The 18,500-nt window shown below is 42.3% G+C and overlaps 1 protein-coding gene and 1 pseudogene across 1 annotated transcript in view; one reads left to right on the top strand and one right to left on the bottom strand.

Moving 5' to 3' along the window:
• The window catches only part of LOC111979760 (transcriptional adapter 1-like), an 18,384-nt pseudogene extending 11,359 nt beyond the window's left edge, over nucleotides 1-7,025 (bottom strand).
• Nucleotides 7,026-12,126: 5,101 nt separating this feature from the next.
• Nucleotides 12,127-18,500, top strand: part of LOC111978857 (angiopoietin-related protein 1) — a 24,924-nt gene continuing 18,550 nt past the window's right edge. The window contains exon 1 of the mRNA XM_024009091.2: nucleotides 12,127-12,375. The gene's annotated coding sequence lies outside the window, so the exon portion shown is untranslated. The remainder of the gene's footprint in view (nucleotides 12,376-18,500) is intronic.

The following is an 18,500-nucleotide window of genomic DNA, read 5'->3' as shown; positions in this document are numbered from 1 at the left end:
ACAGGACTGTTTTGCTAGCAGACTGGAATATGGTCCGGGATTCTTCCGATGGCATTGAGGAGCACACGTACATACATACCCCAACCAGAAGCCATGGATTACAGGAAACATCCGCACTGAGCTAAAGGGAAGAGCTGCCGCTTTCAAGGAGCGGGACTCTAACCCAGAAGCATATAAGAAATCCCGCTATGCCCTCCAACGAACCATCAAACAGGCAAAGCATCAATTCAGGACTAAGATTGAATCGTACTACACCGGCTCCGGTGCTCGTCGGATGTGGCAGGGCTTGCAAACTATTACACCTATTATCACCCTAAGAGGTAGTAATAATAACTGGGGGAAGAGCAGCATTCTTCTTACCAAATCACATGACCTTTATATTATAGCTGTTCAGAACAAGGTTAAGGGCAGAGAAAGCTTGTTGGACACTAAGAAAGCTTTGTTGTAGAGCATTTAACACAACATCTGGGGAGGGGCCAGCTGAGTGTAAGACTATCATCTGAATATAAATGGATGAGAGAGCTTCCTACTGCCTGACCTATGTTGTTGATGTAAATTGAGAAGAGCGTGGGGTCTAGGATTGAGCTTTGGGGTACTCCCTTGGTGACAGGCAGTGGCTGAGACATCAGATTTTCTGACTTTATACACTGCACTCAGAGAGGTAGTTAGCAAACCAGGCCATAGACCCCTCAGAGACACCAATACTCCTTAGCCGGCCCACAAGAATGGAATGGTCTACCGTATCAAGCTGTACCGGAGCACCAAGTCTAGGTCCAAAAGGCTTCTAAAGCTTCTACCCCCATGCCATAAGACTCCTGAAAAAAGAATCAAGGGCTACTCAGGCCCCTCTTTTACACTGCTGCTAGTCTCTGTTTATTATCTATGAATAGTCACTTTAACGCTACCTACATGTAAATATTACCTCGACTAACCGGTGCCCCTGCACATTGACTCTGTACCGGTACCCCATGTATATAGCCCCGCTATTGTTATTTTACTCCTAAAACTTTATTTTCTTAAAAACTTCTTAAAGCATTGTTGGTTAAGCGGAGCGSCCGGTAGCCTAGTGGTTAGAGCGTTGGGCCAGTAACCAAAAGGTTGCTGGATCGAATCCCTGAACTGACAAGGTAAAAATCTGTCCTTCTGCCCATGAACAAGGCAGTTAACCCACTGTTCCCCGGTAGGCCATCATTGTAAATAAGGATTTGTTCTTAACTGACTTTGCCTAGATAAATAAAGGTTAAATTAAAAAAATGTAAGGGCTTGTAAGTAATCATTTCACTAAGGTCTACCTATACCGGTTGTATTTGGCGCATGTGATAAATAACATTTGATTTGATACTTCGTTGAACATTTTTCTAGTTGATTTAAGGCGGCTGAACGCTGCAGACAGACAATTAACCTCATTACCAATCTGTGACAATGTGGTAGGCTGCCAGGCTGTTCTTCAAGTAGGGCTGGGGGGGTGACATCACTGCCGAAGGCGTAGGGGAWGTGTCCATCACGCAGCCGGTAGGCCTTCCACCTGGACACCACAGCAGTCAGCATGTCCTTCAGGTGGCTCTGTGGTAGTGGAAGGAACGACAGGTGAGTGAAGTGTGTGTATGAAGGGGGGAAATCCTGAGTGGACTGATACAACTGGCTGTTGGAAGGTGTACAAAGCCTGTCTCAAAGCATAAAGTAACCTGTGCTACATGAAATCTTACAACTCTTCTCATATCTTGTACTAGTATCCCATAAAAACACACACACATACCTCCACTGCGTGGACCATGGTGCTGACGGCGTCCTCCGTGACGTTGTCCAGGCCCAGCTCAAAAGCGGTGACCATCATGCGGGCCTCCAGCTGGCCCCGGTTGGGCAGCAACAGGGTGTGGGCACTAAGTCTCAGCTCCTCCTCACTCCCAACCTCCCGCAGGCTGAAGGCCTGGGCCGCACTCAGAGGGTTCTGGGGCTGGAAACGATGCTGGACACGCAACAGGTCACACACACAGAATTATACTTCACCAACAGGAGAGGTCTGAAGTTTTTAAACCATGTATTACTGCCACCTCCCATTACGCATTATTGAAGGACAACTCACATCAAATTTCTGTCTGAAGGAGAACTTCTTTTTTTCCTTTGGCAGGCTTGGAGGCTGAGCTACCTGCACACTGCAAAGATCCAGCACCCTCTGGAAAAAGGAATGGGTTGCAGTCAGGTTTGTGGTCAACATACAGATGTGTGGTATCCATCGATATTGATATATTCGATGGAAAACCTACCTGGTGTGGAGACGATTATCTGACAACGTGTGAGAATGGCCAGGAGAAAGTCATTGTGGACATGAACTGAGAGAGAGAAAGAAAAAAATAGGGAGAGTTTTATTGAAATTCTTAATTTTTTTGCACTGAGCAGACTAGCTCTGGTCCATACGCTTGTGTCAGGTGTGCAGCTCGTAGTGCGAATCGGACGCATGTGCATGGCTAGTGGCTGTAAACAAACTGCTCTCATTTCATATTTTGGAGAACGGACAACTGAAGAATTCAGTGAAAAGTTAAATCAAAACTCTAGTAACATCTTAACTTTGGTGAGTAATGAAAGTATATTGAAGCCAGTCACTAAAATAAATTGTTGATGGGGGATGAATGGAAAGATGCAAGTCGCTGGCATGGACCAGAGCTAGGTTTATAAACCCTTGATTGCTGATACTATGTATTGGTCAGTGAGAGGCTTTGAAGCCCCAGGTCACCCATATTGTCACTCCCCAGAAGAAGCAGTCCTCCATAGGTAGTTCAATTAAAATGTTTCAAGTACAAAATTACATGTCATTACAGGTTTTGGGGGCAGTAATATTAGAACTTTCCAAAAATTATACTTAAAGTTTTTATATATTTTTTCAATTTAATTTTTGGCTCATATAATATAAAAGTATGCATTAAGGTGAGTCTGTAATAGAATAAATAAGGCAAAAATWAATTTTGACATTAATAAATGCATTTTTATAGCTTCCAAAAGTTTTTACATCAGTGGGGGAGTGTCTAGATGGAGGCGGAGAGCTTCAAAACAGCCCTTTCCGAAATGCACCTTGGCCTTTCCAACCCTGACCCAATATATACAGTTTAAGACGGAAGTTTACTTACACTTAGGTTGGAGTCAATAAAACTCGTTTTTCAACCACTCCACAAATTTCTTGTTAACAAACTATAGTTTTGGCAAGTCGGTTAGGACATCTATTTTGTGCATGACACAAGTCATTTTTCCAACAATTGTTTACAGATTATTTCACTGTATCACAATTCCAGTGGGTCAGACGTTTACATACACTAAGTTGACTGTACCTTTAAACAGCTTGGAAAATTCCAGAAAATTATGTCATGGCTTTAGAAGCTTCTGATAGGCTAATTGACATAATTTGAGTAAATTGGAGGTGTACCTGTGGATGTATTTCAAGGCCTACCTTCAAACGCAGTGCCTCTTTGCTTGACATCATGGGAAAATCAACAACAACAAAATAAATCAGCCAAGACCTCTGAAAAAAGGATGAACCAGACCTCCACAAGTCTGGTTCATCCTTGGGCACAGTTTCCAAACACCTGAAGGTACCACGTTCATTTGTACAAACAATAGTACGCAAGTATAAACACCATGGGACCACACAGCCATCAAACCGCTCWGGAAGGAGACGCGTTCTGTCTCCTAGAGATGRACGTACTTTGGTGCGARRAGTGCAAATCAATCCCAGAACAGCAAAGGACCTTGTGAAGATGCTGGAGGAAACAGGTACAAAGTATCTATATCCACAGTAAAACGAGTTCTATATCGACATAACCTGAAAGGCCGCTCAGCAAGCAAGAAGACACTGCTCCAAAACCTCCACAAAAAAGCCAGACTACGGTTTGCACATGGGGACAAAGATTGTACTTTTTGGAGAAATGTCCTCTGGTCTGATGAAACAAATATAGAACTGCATGGCCATAATGACCATTATTATGTTTGGAGGAAAAAGGGGGAGGCTTGCAAGCCGAAGAACACCATCCCAACCGTGAAGCACGGGGGTGGCAGCATGATGTTGTGGGGGTGCTTTGCCGCAGGAGGGACTGGTGCAGTTCACAAAATAGATGGCATCATAAGGCAGGAAAATGAGGTGGATATATTGAAGCAACATCTCAAAACATCAGTCAGGAAGTTAAAGCTTGGTCGCAAATGGGTCTTCCAAATGGACAATGACCCCAAGCATACTTCCAAAGTTGTGGCAAAATGGCTTAAGGACAACAAAGTCAAGGTATTGGAGTGGCCATCACAAAGCCCTGACCTCAATCCTATAGAAAATTTGTGGGCAGAACTGAAAAAGCATGTGCGAGCAAGGAGGCCTACRAACCTGACTCAGTTACACCAGCTCTGTCAGGAGGGATGGGCCAAAAATTCACCCAACTTATTGTGGGAAGCTTGTGGAAGGCTACCTGAAACGTTTGACCCAAGTTAAACAATTTAAAGGCAAATTTGTGGAGTGTTTGAAAAACAAGTTTTAATGACTCCAACCTAAGTGTATGTAAACCTCTGACTTCAACTGTATATATAGACCCGTTCCAAGCAGACCCGAGGACAACCTGTATAGACCTAGTCGGATCCAGACTTGGTCCTATCCGAGTGAGGGAGCTGAGTTACTTTATTAACCGGAGCTGATAAAGCGCGAGAAGAGCCAGTCTAGCAGGTGGGGCAGGGCAGTACTGTGAGTAACACAGGGAGGAGGGAACCAACACGCTACACACTCCAGAAAAGCATCTCTCTGTGTGTGTGTGTGTGTGTGTGTGTGTGTGTGTGTAGCCCCTTCCGGAAAAGTCTTAATTACACATACCCGAGACGATCATATCAAATCTGACCCAGACCAGAGACACTATTTATAATTCTGGATCCTGACCCGCTCAGGTCCCAGATCGGGTCTCGGGCAATGTTACCTCTAACCTGCAGGCTCGCAGATCCCCGGGAATGCCACCCAGAAGAAATATCATCCCGCATAGAGAAGCACAACATTGAACTTCACTCACACTATGAACATTTCCCTTTACTATGGGAATTGTGATCGAATCAATGCAATGTTAGCCACTTTCAATGCAACATACCGAAACAAAACGAACTATGCAAGAGATTTTGTTTTAGGCAGAACGCTTCAGAGTAGGATTATATTGCATTGATAGGTACGAGTTAGTGTAACGGATGTGAAATGGCTAGCTAGTTAGCGGTGGTRCGCGCTAATAGCCTTTCAATCGGTGACGTCACTTGCTCYGAGACCTTGAAGTAGTGGTTCCCCTTGCTCTRCAAGGGCCGTGGCTTTTGTGGAACGATGGGTAACGATGCTTCGTGGGTGACTGTTGTCTGTGTGCAGAGGGTCCCTGGTTCGCGCGAGGGGACGGACTAAAGTTAAACTGTTACATTAGGCATAACCAATCAGAGCTGCAGTAGGCTTATATGCAATTAAACCATTACCATATATGGATCTGTAACGCCCAACAGTTTTTATTTGTTTGTTTATATGCGAGAACCGTGTACAGCCGAGTCGATATTCACGTAATAAAAATGAATTCCCATCGACCACAAATTGGTGAAAACAAACATTTTCAGTTGACCTCCAGTGTAAAAGAGCCAACTTTGTCGTCAATTTTTTATTGGTGTTAAAATAAAGTATGCTGTTTGGAGCACCGGGCCGTCGTTTGATATTACTACTTTTTCATAATGACAATACAAGTTTGACGTTGGGCGACAAAAGAATGTTCATAATGTAGCTATGACAATTGTCTACAGACATGTCGATAGACGGACTGTAAACCAGACTTTATACTTGCTTTCAATGAGAACAACAAAGTCATTACACATATACTTTATAAAAGTAGTTTTGAACAGAATTGGCCTAAAACAAGCAGACAAGAAAATTGCATTTGTAAAAAGAGCCAATGGGGTAACCTAGGTAACCACAGGTTGTTTTCCCAACAGGCGGGCGGGGTCGTGATGTTATACCTATGGGTATGTTGGTAAATTCCCTCTGGAGTGCCAAACTGCACTCTGGGCGTTCGTAAATTGAGAGCATTGTCAGATTGCCCGTTAGTAAATTCAGAGGTTCACTCTCGGAGCATCCAAATGACGCTGGGCTAATTGTGCACCGCCCTATGGGACTCSCAATCACTAGCGGATGTGATACAGCCTGGATTCGAACCAGGGACTGTAGTGACGCCTCTTGCACTGAGATACAGTGCCTTAGACCACTGTGCCATTCGGGAGCTCAAAACGGCTTGACTGCCGGCTTGACTGCCGTTTTGAGGTAAGAACGCACGGATCAACTCGCTAGTGATTGCGAGTCCCATAGGGCGGTGCACAATTAGCCCAGCGTCATTTGGGTTTGGCCATCATTGTAAATAAGAATTTGTTCTTAACTGACTTGCCTAGTTAAATAAAGGTTAAATGTACAAAATAATAATTTAAAAGCACCCAAGCTAAATAAAGTTGGCTAGTTTGCTAGCTACTTCCAGACACAAATAAGAGAACACCTCACTCTGATCGTTTCACTCACCCTAACGGAGCTGGTTAGGCTGCTTTTCATGGCAACAATTTTAATTACTTTTTTTTGCCGATATTTACAGACACCGGTCATATTAAACGGGTGTTGCGCGTTCGGAAATGCATCGGTTATTCTGCACTCTTGCACACCCAGGCAAGAAGCTCTAAAATCGAGCAGATAGCCAGAGTGAATTTACGAACGCACCCATAATACCGACTGGGAAACGAGCTACAGGCTTTAGCTCGCTAGATACTACATAGCCGTTGGCAGAGAGCTAGTTTTAGCTATCCATGTGGCCGATTAAAACAACTTTCGAAATAGGAAAGTAAAAAAGAAAAAAAAGAAAAGTGTAAGGACAACATCAAATCAACCAATGGTTGCTTACTTACTGTTTGACATTATCRCCAATTGCTTGAGTTAAATGTTTCTTGGCAATTTCAAGCTCAGTAGCATGGGCTGCCATAACGACGTCTATACAAGTGTTGGACGTATTCATTCCGCGCCTGGGCTGCATCTTCTTTTTCTGTTATCGGAAGTGTGTGCATCAGCAAAAGGTGTAATAGCGCCACCTATGAACTTGGAATATAAGCAAACACACACACACACAACACACACACACACACACACACACACACACCACACACACACACACACACACACACACACACACACACACACACACACACACACAACACACCACTTCTGCAATTACCATTTCTTGCCAGCAGAGAGCACACATGCCTCAAGAGACAGTGCTGTGTATTATTAATAACAGTGCATTCGGGAAGTATTCAGACCCTCGACCTTTCCACATTTTGTTACCTTACCTTAGTTTTTCCCCTTATTAATCTACACACAATACCCTACAAAGCAAAAACAGGTTTTTAGACATTTTAGCAAATGTGTTAGAAATCAAATGTATTAAAATCAAATGTATTAAGAAGCACCTTTGCAGCGATTACAGCCTCAACTCTTCTTCACAAGCTTGGCACACTGTATTTGGAAGTTTCTACCATTCTTCTCTGCAGATCCTCTCAATCTCTGTCAGCTGGATGGGGAGCGTCGCTGCACAGCTATTTTTAAATTTTTATGAACCTTTATTTACTAGGCAAGTCAGTTAAGATCAAATTCTTATTTACAATAACGGCCTAGGAACTGGGATAAACTGCTTGTTCAGCATACTTATGTAAATGTATTTTTCAGTAATTTTTTATAATAAATGAGCAAACATTTCTACTGTGCCTTGCGAAAGTATTCACCCCACTTGGCATTTTCCTATTTTTGGCCTTACAACCTGGAATTAAAATAGACTTTTGGGGGGTTTATATCATTTGATTTACACAACATGCTACCACTTTGAAGATGCAAATATTTTTTATTGTGAAACAACACAAGAAATAATACAAAAAAAACTGAAAACTTGAGCGGCATTACTATTCACCCCCCCAAAGTCAATACTTTGTAGAGCCACCTTTTGCAGCAATTACAGCTGCAAGTCTCTTGGGATATGTCTCTATAAGCTTGGCACATCTAGCCACTGGGATTTTTGCCCATTCTTCAAGGCAAAACTGCTCTTGCTCCTTAAAGTTGGATGGGTTCCACTGGTGTACAGYAATCTTTAAGTCATACCACAGATTCTCAATTGGATTGARGTCTGGGCTTTGACTAGGCCATTTCAAGACATTTAAATGTTCCCCTCAAGTGGTTACTTGAGTGTTGCTTTAGCAGTATGCATCGGGTCATTGTCCTGCTGGAAGGTGAACCTCCGTCCCAGTCTCAAATCTCTGGAAGAATGAAACAGGTTTCCCTCAAGAAGTTCCCTGTATTTAGCGCCATCCATCATTCCTTCAATTCTGATCAGTTTCACAGTCCCTGCATATGAAAAACATCYCCACAGCATGATGCTGCCACCACCATGCTTCACTGTGGGGATGGTGTTCTYGGGGYGATGRGATGTGTTGGGTTTGTGCCAGACATAGCGTTTTCCTTGATGGCCAAAAAGCTCAATTTTAGTCTTATCTGACCAGAGTACCTTCTTCCATATGTTTGGGGAGTCTCCCATATGTCTTTTGGCGAACACCAAACGTWTTTGCTTATTTTTTTCTTCAAGCAATGTTTTTCTATGGCCACTCTTCCGTAAAGCCCAACTCTGTGGAGTGTATGGCTTAAAGTGGTTCTATGGACAGATACTCCAATCTCCGCTGTGGAGTTTTGCAGCTCCTTCAGGGTTATCTTTGGTCTCTTTGTTGCCTCTRATTAATGCCCTCCTTGCCTGGTCCATGAGTTTTGGTGGGCGGGCCTCTCTTGGCAGGTTTGTTGTGGTGCATTATTCTTTTCATTTTTTAATAATGGATTTAATGGTGCTCCGTGGGATGATCAAAGTTTCAGATATTTTTTTGTAACCCAACCCTGATCTGTACTTCTCCACAACTTTGTCCCTGACCTGTKTGTCGATCTCCTTGGTCTTCATGGTGCCGCTTGCTTGGTGGTGCCYCTTGCTTAGCGATGTTGCAGACTCTGGGGCCTTTCAGAACAGGTGTATATATACTGAGATCATGTGACAGATCATGTGACACTTAGATTGCACACAGGTGGACTTTATTTAATTAATTATGTGACTTCTGAAGGTAATTGGTTTCACCAGATCTTATTTAGGGGCTTCATAGCAAAGGGGGTGAAAACATATGCACGCACCACTTTTCCATTTTTTTAWTTTTTTTATTTTTTTAAACAAGTRATTTTTTTCATTTCACTTCACCAATTTGGACTATTTTGTGTATCTCCATTACATGAAATCCAAATAAAAATCCATTTAAATTACAGGTTGTCATACAACAAAATAGGAACAACGCCAAGGGGGGTGAATACTTTTGCAAGGCACTGTACAAGCCTGTTTTTGCTTCGTCATTGTGGGGTATTGTGTGTAGATTGATGAGGGGGAAAAAACGATTTAATCAATTTTAGAATAAGGCTGTAAGGTAACAAAATGTGGAAAAGTCAAGAGGTCTAAATACTTTCCGAATGCACTGTACATACTGTTTTACTCATTATAATACTGTATTCTAGTCAAGACCATCCTATTCAACTATTGCTGTACATATACAATTCTATCCTACTTATTTTACAGATATACTACATATTCTATCCACAGAGTGTCCATAATGTCTATACATCCCATCACAGATACCGTATTTATTCAGAACAAAAATTTAAACGCATCAATTTCAMAWTTTTTACTGAGTTACAGTTACCTCAACCAACCTGTACCCCRCACATCCACTCGGTACTTCGAGTGGATGTGCGGGGTACAGGTTAGTTGAGGTAATTTGTACATGTAGGTAGGGGTAAAGTGACTATGCATATATAATAAAAAGCGAGTAGCAGCAGTGTAAAAACAAAGGGGGGTAGGGTCAATGTAAATAGTTCGGGTGGCCATTTGATTAATTGTTAATTGTTCAGCAGTCTTGTGGCATGGGGGTAGAAGCTGTTAAGGATCCTATTTTGGACCTAGACTTGGCGCTCCGGTACTGCTTGCAGTGTGTTAGCAGAGAGAACAGCATATGACTTGGGTGACTGGAGTCTTTGACAATTTTTKGGGCCTTCCTCTGACACCACCTAGTGTATAGGTCCTGGATGGCAGGAAGCTTGGCTCCAGTGATGTGCAAAATGTCTGGACCCAGGTACAAGTTGTCATTAGTCACAGATCTAGGATCAGTAAATCTGACTTTATTTTAGTGTGGGACAATTCCTCATTCTCTATTGATTGGTTGTTATTGGGTTAAATATGAAATTTTGTGATTGAATATATGCAATACGATACGATATATTGTCAAACAGAATATATCTATTTTTCTCCTATCACTATTGTTGTGTTGTCGTCTTGCAGCGCATACTCTCCCAGTGTCTGGGGCAATTTCCTCTTTCTCTATTGATTGGTTGTTATTGGGTTAAATATGACACTTTGTGATTCAATATATGCCTATCAAATATACAGTTTTTCAATCCAGTGTAAAGATGTACAAGTTGCCTTGGGGAGAGACCATCTTTTCACCACAAACATTAAGAAAATCTCGAGACAACGAGACATTAGGAGCACTGGCCTACAGTGTAAAAATCCCACAAAGCAACAGAATTTTTAATAGGGCAAGAAAAACAATTATTGGCTATAATACCTTTGTCTTTATTGAAGACTATGACTCTTAATAATAAAATAAATGTGTGTGTGTGATGGGTAACAGGTTACTTAAAGAGTGTTGAGGGGTAGAGAACGTATTCATTTAAATGTAAATCAATTCCAGACAAGGACTGCTACATGCTTTGTGTTTTCTTCACTCTCATAAGAGACTTTTTCTCCAAAGTTAAGAGTTACCTCTTTTTACATACTAACAACCACCTTTGAGAGACAATGAAACACCCAAGCACACACACACACACACACACACACACACACACACACACACACACACACCCACCCCACACCACACACCACACACACACACACACACACACACACACACACCACACACACAACACACACACACCCACACACACACACACACACACACACACACATACAGCAGTCAAGAAAGTTTAAGAAAGTCCCCTATCCCAGTATTTTCCAAGTAGTACCCTTCTCCCACACTCACAAGTATTTCCTCATTTGGGTTTTATGTCCAAAACATTTTGCCTAAAGCCCTCTTTGTTTGCTAAGACCACATATTGTGTCCATAATCAAATAAACACAGCTGCCAATAGCTCTGAGATGGCCACAATATACACACCCTGCCTTGTGGGACAAACACACATAAACGCACCCCCATCCCTCACAGAAACCTCTTTTATAAGAGCCAAAACACTGTATAATCAAGGTCATAAGTTCTTCTAAGAGGACTTCTAGAAATAGAAACAGAGTATGTATGAGAGAAATGTTGAAAGTGATAGAGAGTGAGTTGTTGATAAGTGGGTTATATGGGAAAGTTTCAAAGCTTAACCACGAGATTGAAAGTTTAAGATTGATTGAGAGCGTGTGTGAGTGAAACAAATACCAAGCACTAAGCTGCAACAACAGCAAGTGTGAGTATGTATGTGTGATCCAGAGCGGGTGTAAGTGTCATCACCACACACACCAATTCCAGGCAACCAGGCATAGTGGGTTTCGATCTTTTCTTTTTTCTTTCCTGCCTTCTTTACTTACTTCTTTCTTTCCTTCCTTCTTTCCTTCCCTCCTTCCCTCCTTCCTTCCTTTACACCTCACGGCACAACACCTCTCCCCTTTTTAGTTTGTGCGTATATATTGATATGTRGGCTTCGTGTTCCATTTTTAAATTGATGTAGTTCTGTCCTTGAGCTGTTCATGTCTATTGATATTCTGTATTAGGTCATGTTTCATGTTTTGTGTTGACCTCAGGAAGCGTAGCTGGTGCTGGTGTTAGGATCCTAATGGGGATCCTAACAAAATACCAAAATACCTTCCTTCCATTAGCAGTTGAAACCTTATATTAGGAGGAGTTTTGTTATTCTTTAGAAGCACTATGACATGTAAGGTAGTTGGCAGGACAACCTCCCACTCCACAGTGAAAAATTACCATCACCCCAGGCTAGCTCAATCTTTTTGGACCAGCCTCCATCCTACTGCGAGTGTGTCTATGCATGCATGTGTGTTTGAATGCCAGAGAGAGAGACAGAGAGACCAGTACTAAGGAGAAGGCATGAGAGTCAAGAGCATGCAGTTATACAGGAGCCACAACGGAGACTGAGACATCGGCTCTGACAAGCCTGTAACAAAGACCAGCAGGAGAAACAAACGACGTGGGGACGCATAGACTGTCTTCACACAGCTACAGGTGTGTACACACTCCTCTTTCCTGTAGCTTATCTTGTCCTGTTTGTCTTTTCTTCAACTAAGTTAAACAGCAAATTCCAGTTACGGTATTGTTTAGATGAGAGATACCAACACGTTTGTAGATCGTATCTGTCATCCTCAAGAGTAACATAGTTCTGAAAATGGGTTCTATTATCATTATGTAACTAATTTATTTAGCAGAAATGTCATTTCAAAGGGCTTGTATTTTAATGGAAGCCTCCCAGAACTTAAACCATTAACCACAATTAATTGTTCATCTATTTTAATACACTCCTGCTGTTTATTAACGCTTTATTCGCTGTTGTTAAAGGTTTATTAACTGTTATCAATGGTTTATTAACTTACAAATGTGAGCCATTATTAGACAAACGCTGGGTAAGGAGAAAAGACTCAGTAACATCCCCCCTGGGTCTGCCTGTAACTGGACAGACACACTTCAGTCACAACAGAACATCAAGTGACCCACTGGCACTGGACGACAGTCACCCCAAAGACTGTCCTCTGCCAGCCTACTGTAGGACAGTCACCGCAAGTTTGACCTGTCTGGATGCAAACCGCCCCATTAATATAAATGAACTATCGGTCTGGCTCTACCTGAGGGGGAAAATGTACTTTGGAGACTTTGTTTTGCTTTTTATAAGTCAATGAAAAATGTAATGCTCTGAATGTGGCTGACTTGATGGAGAGTAGCAGGCCTAGGGTGTTAGCAACAGAGACATACTATACAGCAGTAATAACACACTATTAGATTAATAGTCCTGCAATATTGATCATTTTCTGTAAACACTGTCACTTATCTAAATTGGGGTTTGGGACTAACTTTTAAGAAGGGTTAATCGCTGAAGCCTAATTATTGATAGTGATTATGAATGGGTTTTTAGAGAGAGAGAGAGAGAGAGAGAAGAGAGAGAGAGAGAGAGAGAGAGAGAGAGAGAGAGAGAGAGAGAGGAGAGAGAGAGAGAGAGAGAGAGAGAGAGAGAGAGAGGAGAGAGAGAGAGAGAAGAGAGAGAGAGAGAGAGAGAGAGAGAGAAGAGAGAGAGAGAAGGAGAGAGAGAGAGAGAGAGAGAGAGAGAGAGAGAGAGAGAGGAGAGAGAGAGAGAGAGAGAGAGAGAGAGAGAGAGAGAGAGAAGAGAGAGAGAGAGAAGAGAGAGAGAGAAGAGAGAGAAGAGAGAGAGAGAGAGAGAGAGAGAGAGAGAGAGAGAGAGAGAAGAGAATGGTTCATGTCCCAAGTCTCATTGACTTATTATGGCTTTAAAGTTCTAATATAACCCTTTCTAAATCTCTCCTCCAATTTCCTCAAACACTATTCTCCATCTGTCAGTATGTTTTTGGGTGTTTTTGATTTGATTTGCCTGAAAGCCTGACACAAAGGAAATTCATGGATTTCCAGTGCTGGACTGGTAATGATAAATAACACTTAATGCAATAGGAACATACATAAATAAAGAACATCTGATGTTGCCTTCTGCTTGACGTCAGGCAGTAATACTATTTTTCTCTCTGTTGACAGTGAACAATTTTGCCAACACATTGGTTTTGGTTTAGGTAATGCTACTGGATGCTCCCATCCCAGGTAATGCTCCCATTAAGTATGGTTGGGATGGGACCCTTCAATGCACCTCAGAACATTTCAGAGAAGACCGCAGGCAGAAATGATTGCGTGCCCCCATTACTTTTTCCATCCAAGACATATTGAGCCCTTGCTTCCTCAGTAAGTTTGAATCCAGAGGATTTGTTTTTATGGGTAGCATATTGATGTGAAGTAGGTCATATTTTGCACCTGTCTAAAGTGTTGGATGGTTCTATTTCAAATACTTGTTTCGATCTCTCACTATGGGATATGCTTGGGCGTGTCCACAAGCTCGAAGTAACCAATCAAACAACATTTGTTGGAGACAGACAGGTCGATGGGCGAATGAGGAGAGCGCCCTTCCTCCACAAAGGGAGCCACTCGCCCGCCAAACTGGTCATTCTCACCTCTCCTCCYTGTCGAAGTGACTGCATTCACTAAAGCTCTCCTCATCACGGCTGGATTTCTGTTTTCCTACTGAAACGTTCTCAGGTAAACCGTGAGGTTAACACTGCCGAATGTAGAACCTCAGCTCCTGTTGATAGTGTTGAGTACAGAACGAAAGGTTTTGCTTCGAGTAGAATTMATTTTCTACTCGTCAGTCTCTCTTGAGCTAATGCCACACGGCTAGCTGTCAAGATTTGGTTAACCATCGCCACAAGGCTTTAGCTAAATTGACTAACCAGCTGCAAGGCTAGCTAAACACGAAAGCAAAGGACTAGCTTTTCCCACCTGGCTAGCTTGCTGTAATGCAAGCTAACCACACCAGCACTACTACCTACAACAACAGTAGTGTTGCTAATTCCCGGCTTTCGTCTTGCTAGCTGTAAAACTAGCTAACCACACTACACACGGATAACTGCCMATACAAACATGTGCCATGGTACTACTATGGCACTTTAATTTATAACATGATACTACTATGGTACTTCCACTTACCAATGCGGAAGCCTAATATATTTACATATGTACTAATATTTGAAATACATATATGGAAATACATGTATTACTCATATACAGTACCAGTCAAAAGTTTGGACACACCTACTCATTCAAGAGTTTTTCTTTATTTTTACAATTTTCTATATTGTAGAATAATAGTGAAGACGTCAAAACTATGAAACAACACATATGGAATCACGTAGTAACCAAAAACAGTATAAAACCAATCAAAATAGATTTTTATAATTGAGATTCTTCAAAGTAGCCACACACTCTTGGCATTCTGACAACCAGTTTCATGAGGTAATCACCTGGAATGCATTTCAATTAACAGGTAATTTGTGGAATTTCTTTCCTTCTTTATGTGTTTGAGCTGATCAGTTGTGTTGTGAAAAGGTAGGGGTGGTATACAGAAGATAGCCTTATTTGGTAAAAGAACAAGTCCATATTATGGCAAGAACCGATCAAATAAGTGTAACGATTGTCGTCGGGGGAAGGAGAGGAGGACCAAAGTGCAGTGTGGTACGTATCCATAATACTTTTAATAAAGATGAACACGCGAACAAAAACAACAAAACGACCAACAAACAGTTCTGAAAGGTGCAACAAACACTAAACAGAAAATAACTACCCACAAACACAGGTGGGAACAGGCTACCTAAGTATGGTTCTCAATCAGAGACAACGATTGACAGCTGCCTCTGATTGGGAACCATACCAGGCCAAACACAGAAATACAAAACCTAGAACAAAACATAGAATGCCCACCCCAACTCACGCCCTGATCAAACCAAAAAGGAGACATAAAAAAGGAACTAAGGTCAGAACGTGACAATAAGCAAAGAGACATGACAGTCCATCATTACTTTAAGACATGAGGGTTAGTGAATCCGGAAAATGTCAAGAACTTTGAAAGTTTCTTCAAGTGCAGTCGCAAAGACCATCAAGCACTATGATGGCTTTCATGAGGACCACCACAGGAAAGGAAGACCCAGAGTTACACTACCGTTCAAAAGTTTGGGGTCACTTAGAAATGTCCTTGTTTTTGAAAGAAAAGCTAATTTTTTGTCCATTAAAATAACATCAAATTGTTCAGAAATACAGTGTAGACATTGTTAATGTTGTAAATGACTATTGTAGCTGGAAACGGCAGATTTTATTATGGAATATCTACACAGTGGCCCATTATCAGCAACCATCACTCCTGTGTTCCTATGGCATGTGTTAGCTAATCCAAGTTTATCATTTTAAAAGGCTAATTGATCATTAGAAAACCCTTTTGCAATTATGTTAGCACAGCTGAAATACTGGCCTTCTTTAGACTAGTTGAGTATCTGGAGCATCAGCATTTGTGGGTTCGATTACAGGCTCAAAAAGGCCAGAAACAAAGACATTTCTTCTGAAACTTGTCAGTCTATTCTTGTTCTGAGAAATGAAGGCTATTCCATGCGAGAAATTTGCCAAGAAACTGAAGAACTCATACAACGCTGTGTACTCCTCCCTTCACAGAACAGCACAAACTGACTCTAACCAGAATAGAAAGAGGAGTGGGCGGCCCCGGTGAGCAAGAGGACAAGTCCAACTGAGCAAGAGGACAAGTCCAATTGAGTGTCTAATTTGAGAAACAGACACCTCACAAGTCCTAAATTGCCAGCTTCATTAAATAGTACCCGCAAAACACCAGTCTCAGCGCCAACAGTAAAGAGGCGACTCCAGGATGCTGGCCTCCGAGATGAGTTTATACTCACTCCACGCTTGGCATTCCGCTTGGTGATATTAGACTTGTCCATGGCTGCTCGGCCATGGAAACCAATTTCATGAAGCTCCTGAGGAACAGTTCTTGTGCTGATGTTGCTTCCAAAGGCAGTTTGGAACTTGGTAGTGAGTGTTGCAACAGAGGACTGACAATTTTTACGTGCTACTTGCTTCAGCACTTGGCGGTCCCGTTCTGTGAGCTTGTGTGGCCTACCACTTTGCAGCTGAGCCGTTGTTGCTCCTAGAGGTTTCCACTTCACAATAACAGCACTTATAGTTGACCAGGGCAACTCTAGCAGGGCCGAAATTTGACAAACTGACCTGTTGGAAAGGAGGCATCCTATGACAGTGCCATGTTGAAAGTCATTGAGCTCTTCAGTACGGGCCATTCTCCTGCCAATGTTTGTTTATGGAGATTGCAAGACTGTGTGCTCGATTTTATACACCTGTCAGAAACTGGTGTGGCTGAAATAGCCTAATCGACTAATTTGAAGTAGTGTCCGCATACTTTTGTAAATATAGTGTATTATAATATATGAATTTTCTGTATGGGTTATACCATGGTATAGTCTAAATCGTGGAAATGTTCCATGGTTTTAGCCTTGAAGTATGATGGTACTACCATGGTACTGCCATTGCGGTACCACAACTAAATTTTAGGAAGGTTCCTAATGTTTGGTATACTTAATGTATATACCCCATATATACCCTATATATACCCTATATACACTGAGTGTACAAAACATTAGGAACACCTTTCTAATATTGAAATGCACCACTTTATGCCTTCAGAACAGCCTCAATTTGTCGGGGAATGGTCTCTAAAAGGTGTCTAAAGCGTTCCACAGGGTTGCTGGCTCATGTTAACTACAATGCTTCCCTCAGTTGTTTCAAATTGTCTGGTAGTGGATCTCAACTCCGAATAGCTTGTTCCATCTCATCCCACATATGCTCAATGGGAATGAGATCTGGTGAGTGGGCAGGCCACTGCAGTAAGGTGAATTCACTGTTATGTTCATGGAACCATTCCTAGACAATCCTAGCCTAGACAATCCTAATTTTGAGACGGCTACATTTGAGGAAGTGGGATACATACTCATCCTTCCTGGAGAGGAACAAACAGGGTATTGACCTGACCACCACTCCAAATGGACCTGACCTGTATGCCTCTCTTTGCCAATCTGCTCCTCTGGTACAGCATGGCACACAGTCCCCGGAGGCTCCGAGGTCAACAGCCAGCATGGACCATGGGTGGACAGGCCGCTCCGCCAACGCCCTCTATGCCAGCGACACAAGTTAGCATTCCCCCTCCATCTAGCCAAAGCACCTCTCCTTCGCCTTTCTGCCAATTAACAACAACAGCAAATTGTTCCTGAACCATCAGCTCTCACTAATTTCAGGCTGCCACCAATGGAGGGTCTGGAAAAGTAGGGGAAAAGCCCAACGAGGCCACAGTGAGCTCATCAGCAGTCCCGGTTGTATCTGTCACGATCGTCATTTAAATAATTTGACCAAGGCGCAACGTGARTAGAGGTCCACATTTTTTATTACTCATGAAACTTCAAAAAACAACAAAGATATAACGATTGTGCAAAACGTAGTGCACAAAGGCACTCACACAAAACAATATCCCACATTGCAGGGGGGGGGAAAGAACACACTAAGTATGATCCCCAATTAGAGGTAACGATTATCAGCTGCCTCTCTTGGGAACCATACACATACACCAACATAGAAATAAACTCACTAGAAATCCCCCTAGTCACGCTCTGACCTATTACACCATAGAGAACCCCGAGGGCTCTCTATGGTCAGGGCGTGACAGTACCCCCCCCCCC

Source organism: Salvelinus sp. IW2-2015, linkage group LG19 (genome assembly GCF_002910315.2).
Source record: "Salvelinus sp. IW2-2015 linkage group LG19, ASM291031v2, whole genome shotgun sequence".
In the NCBI taxonomy this organism is placed as follows: domain Eukaryota; kingdom Metazoa; phylum Chordata; class Actinopteri; order Salmoniformes; family Salmonidae; genus Salvelinus; species Salvelinus sp. IW2-2015.
Note: the sequence above shows the minus strand (reverse complement) of the source record. Positions and strands in the feature narration are given on the sequence as shown.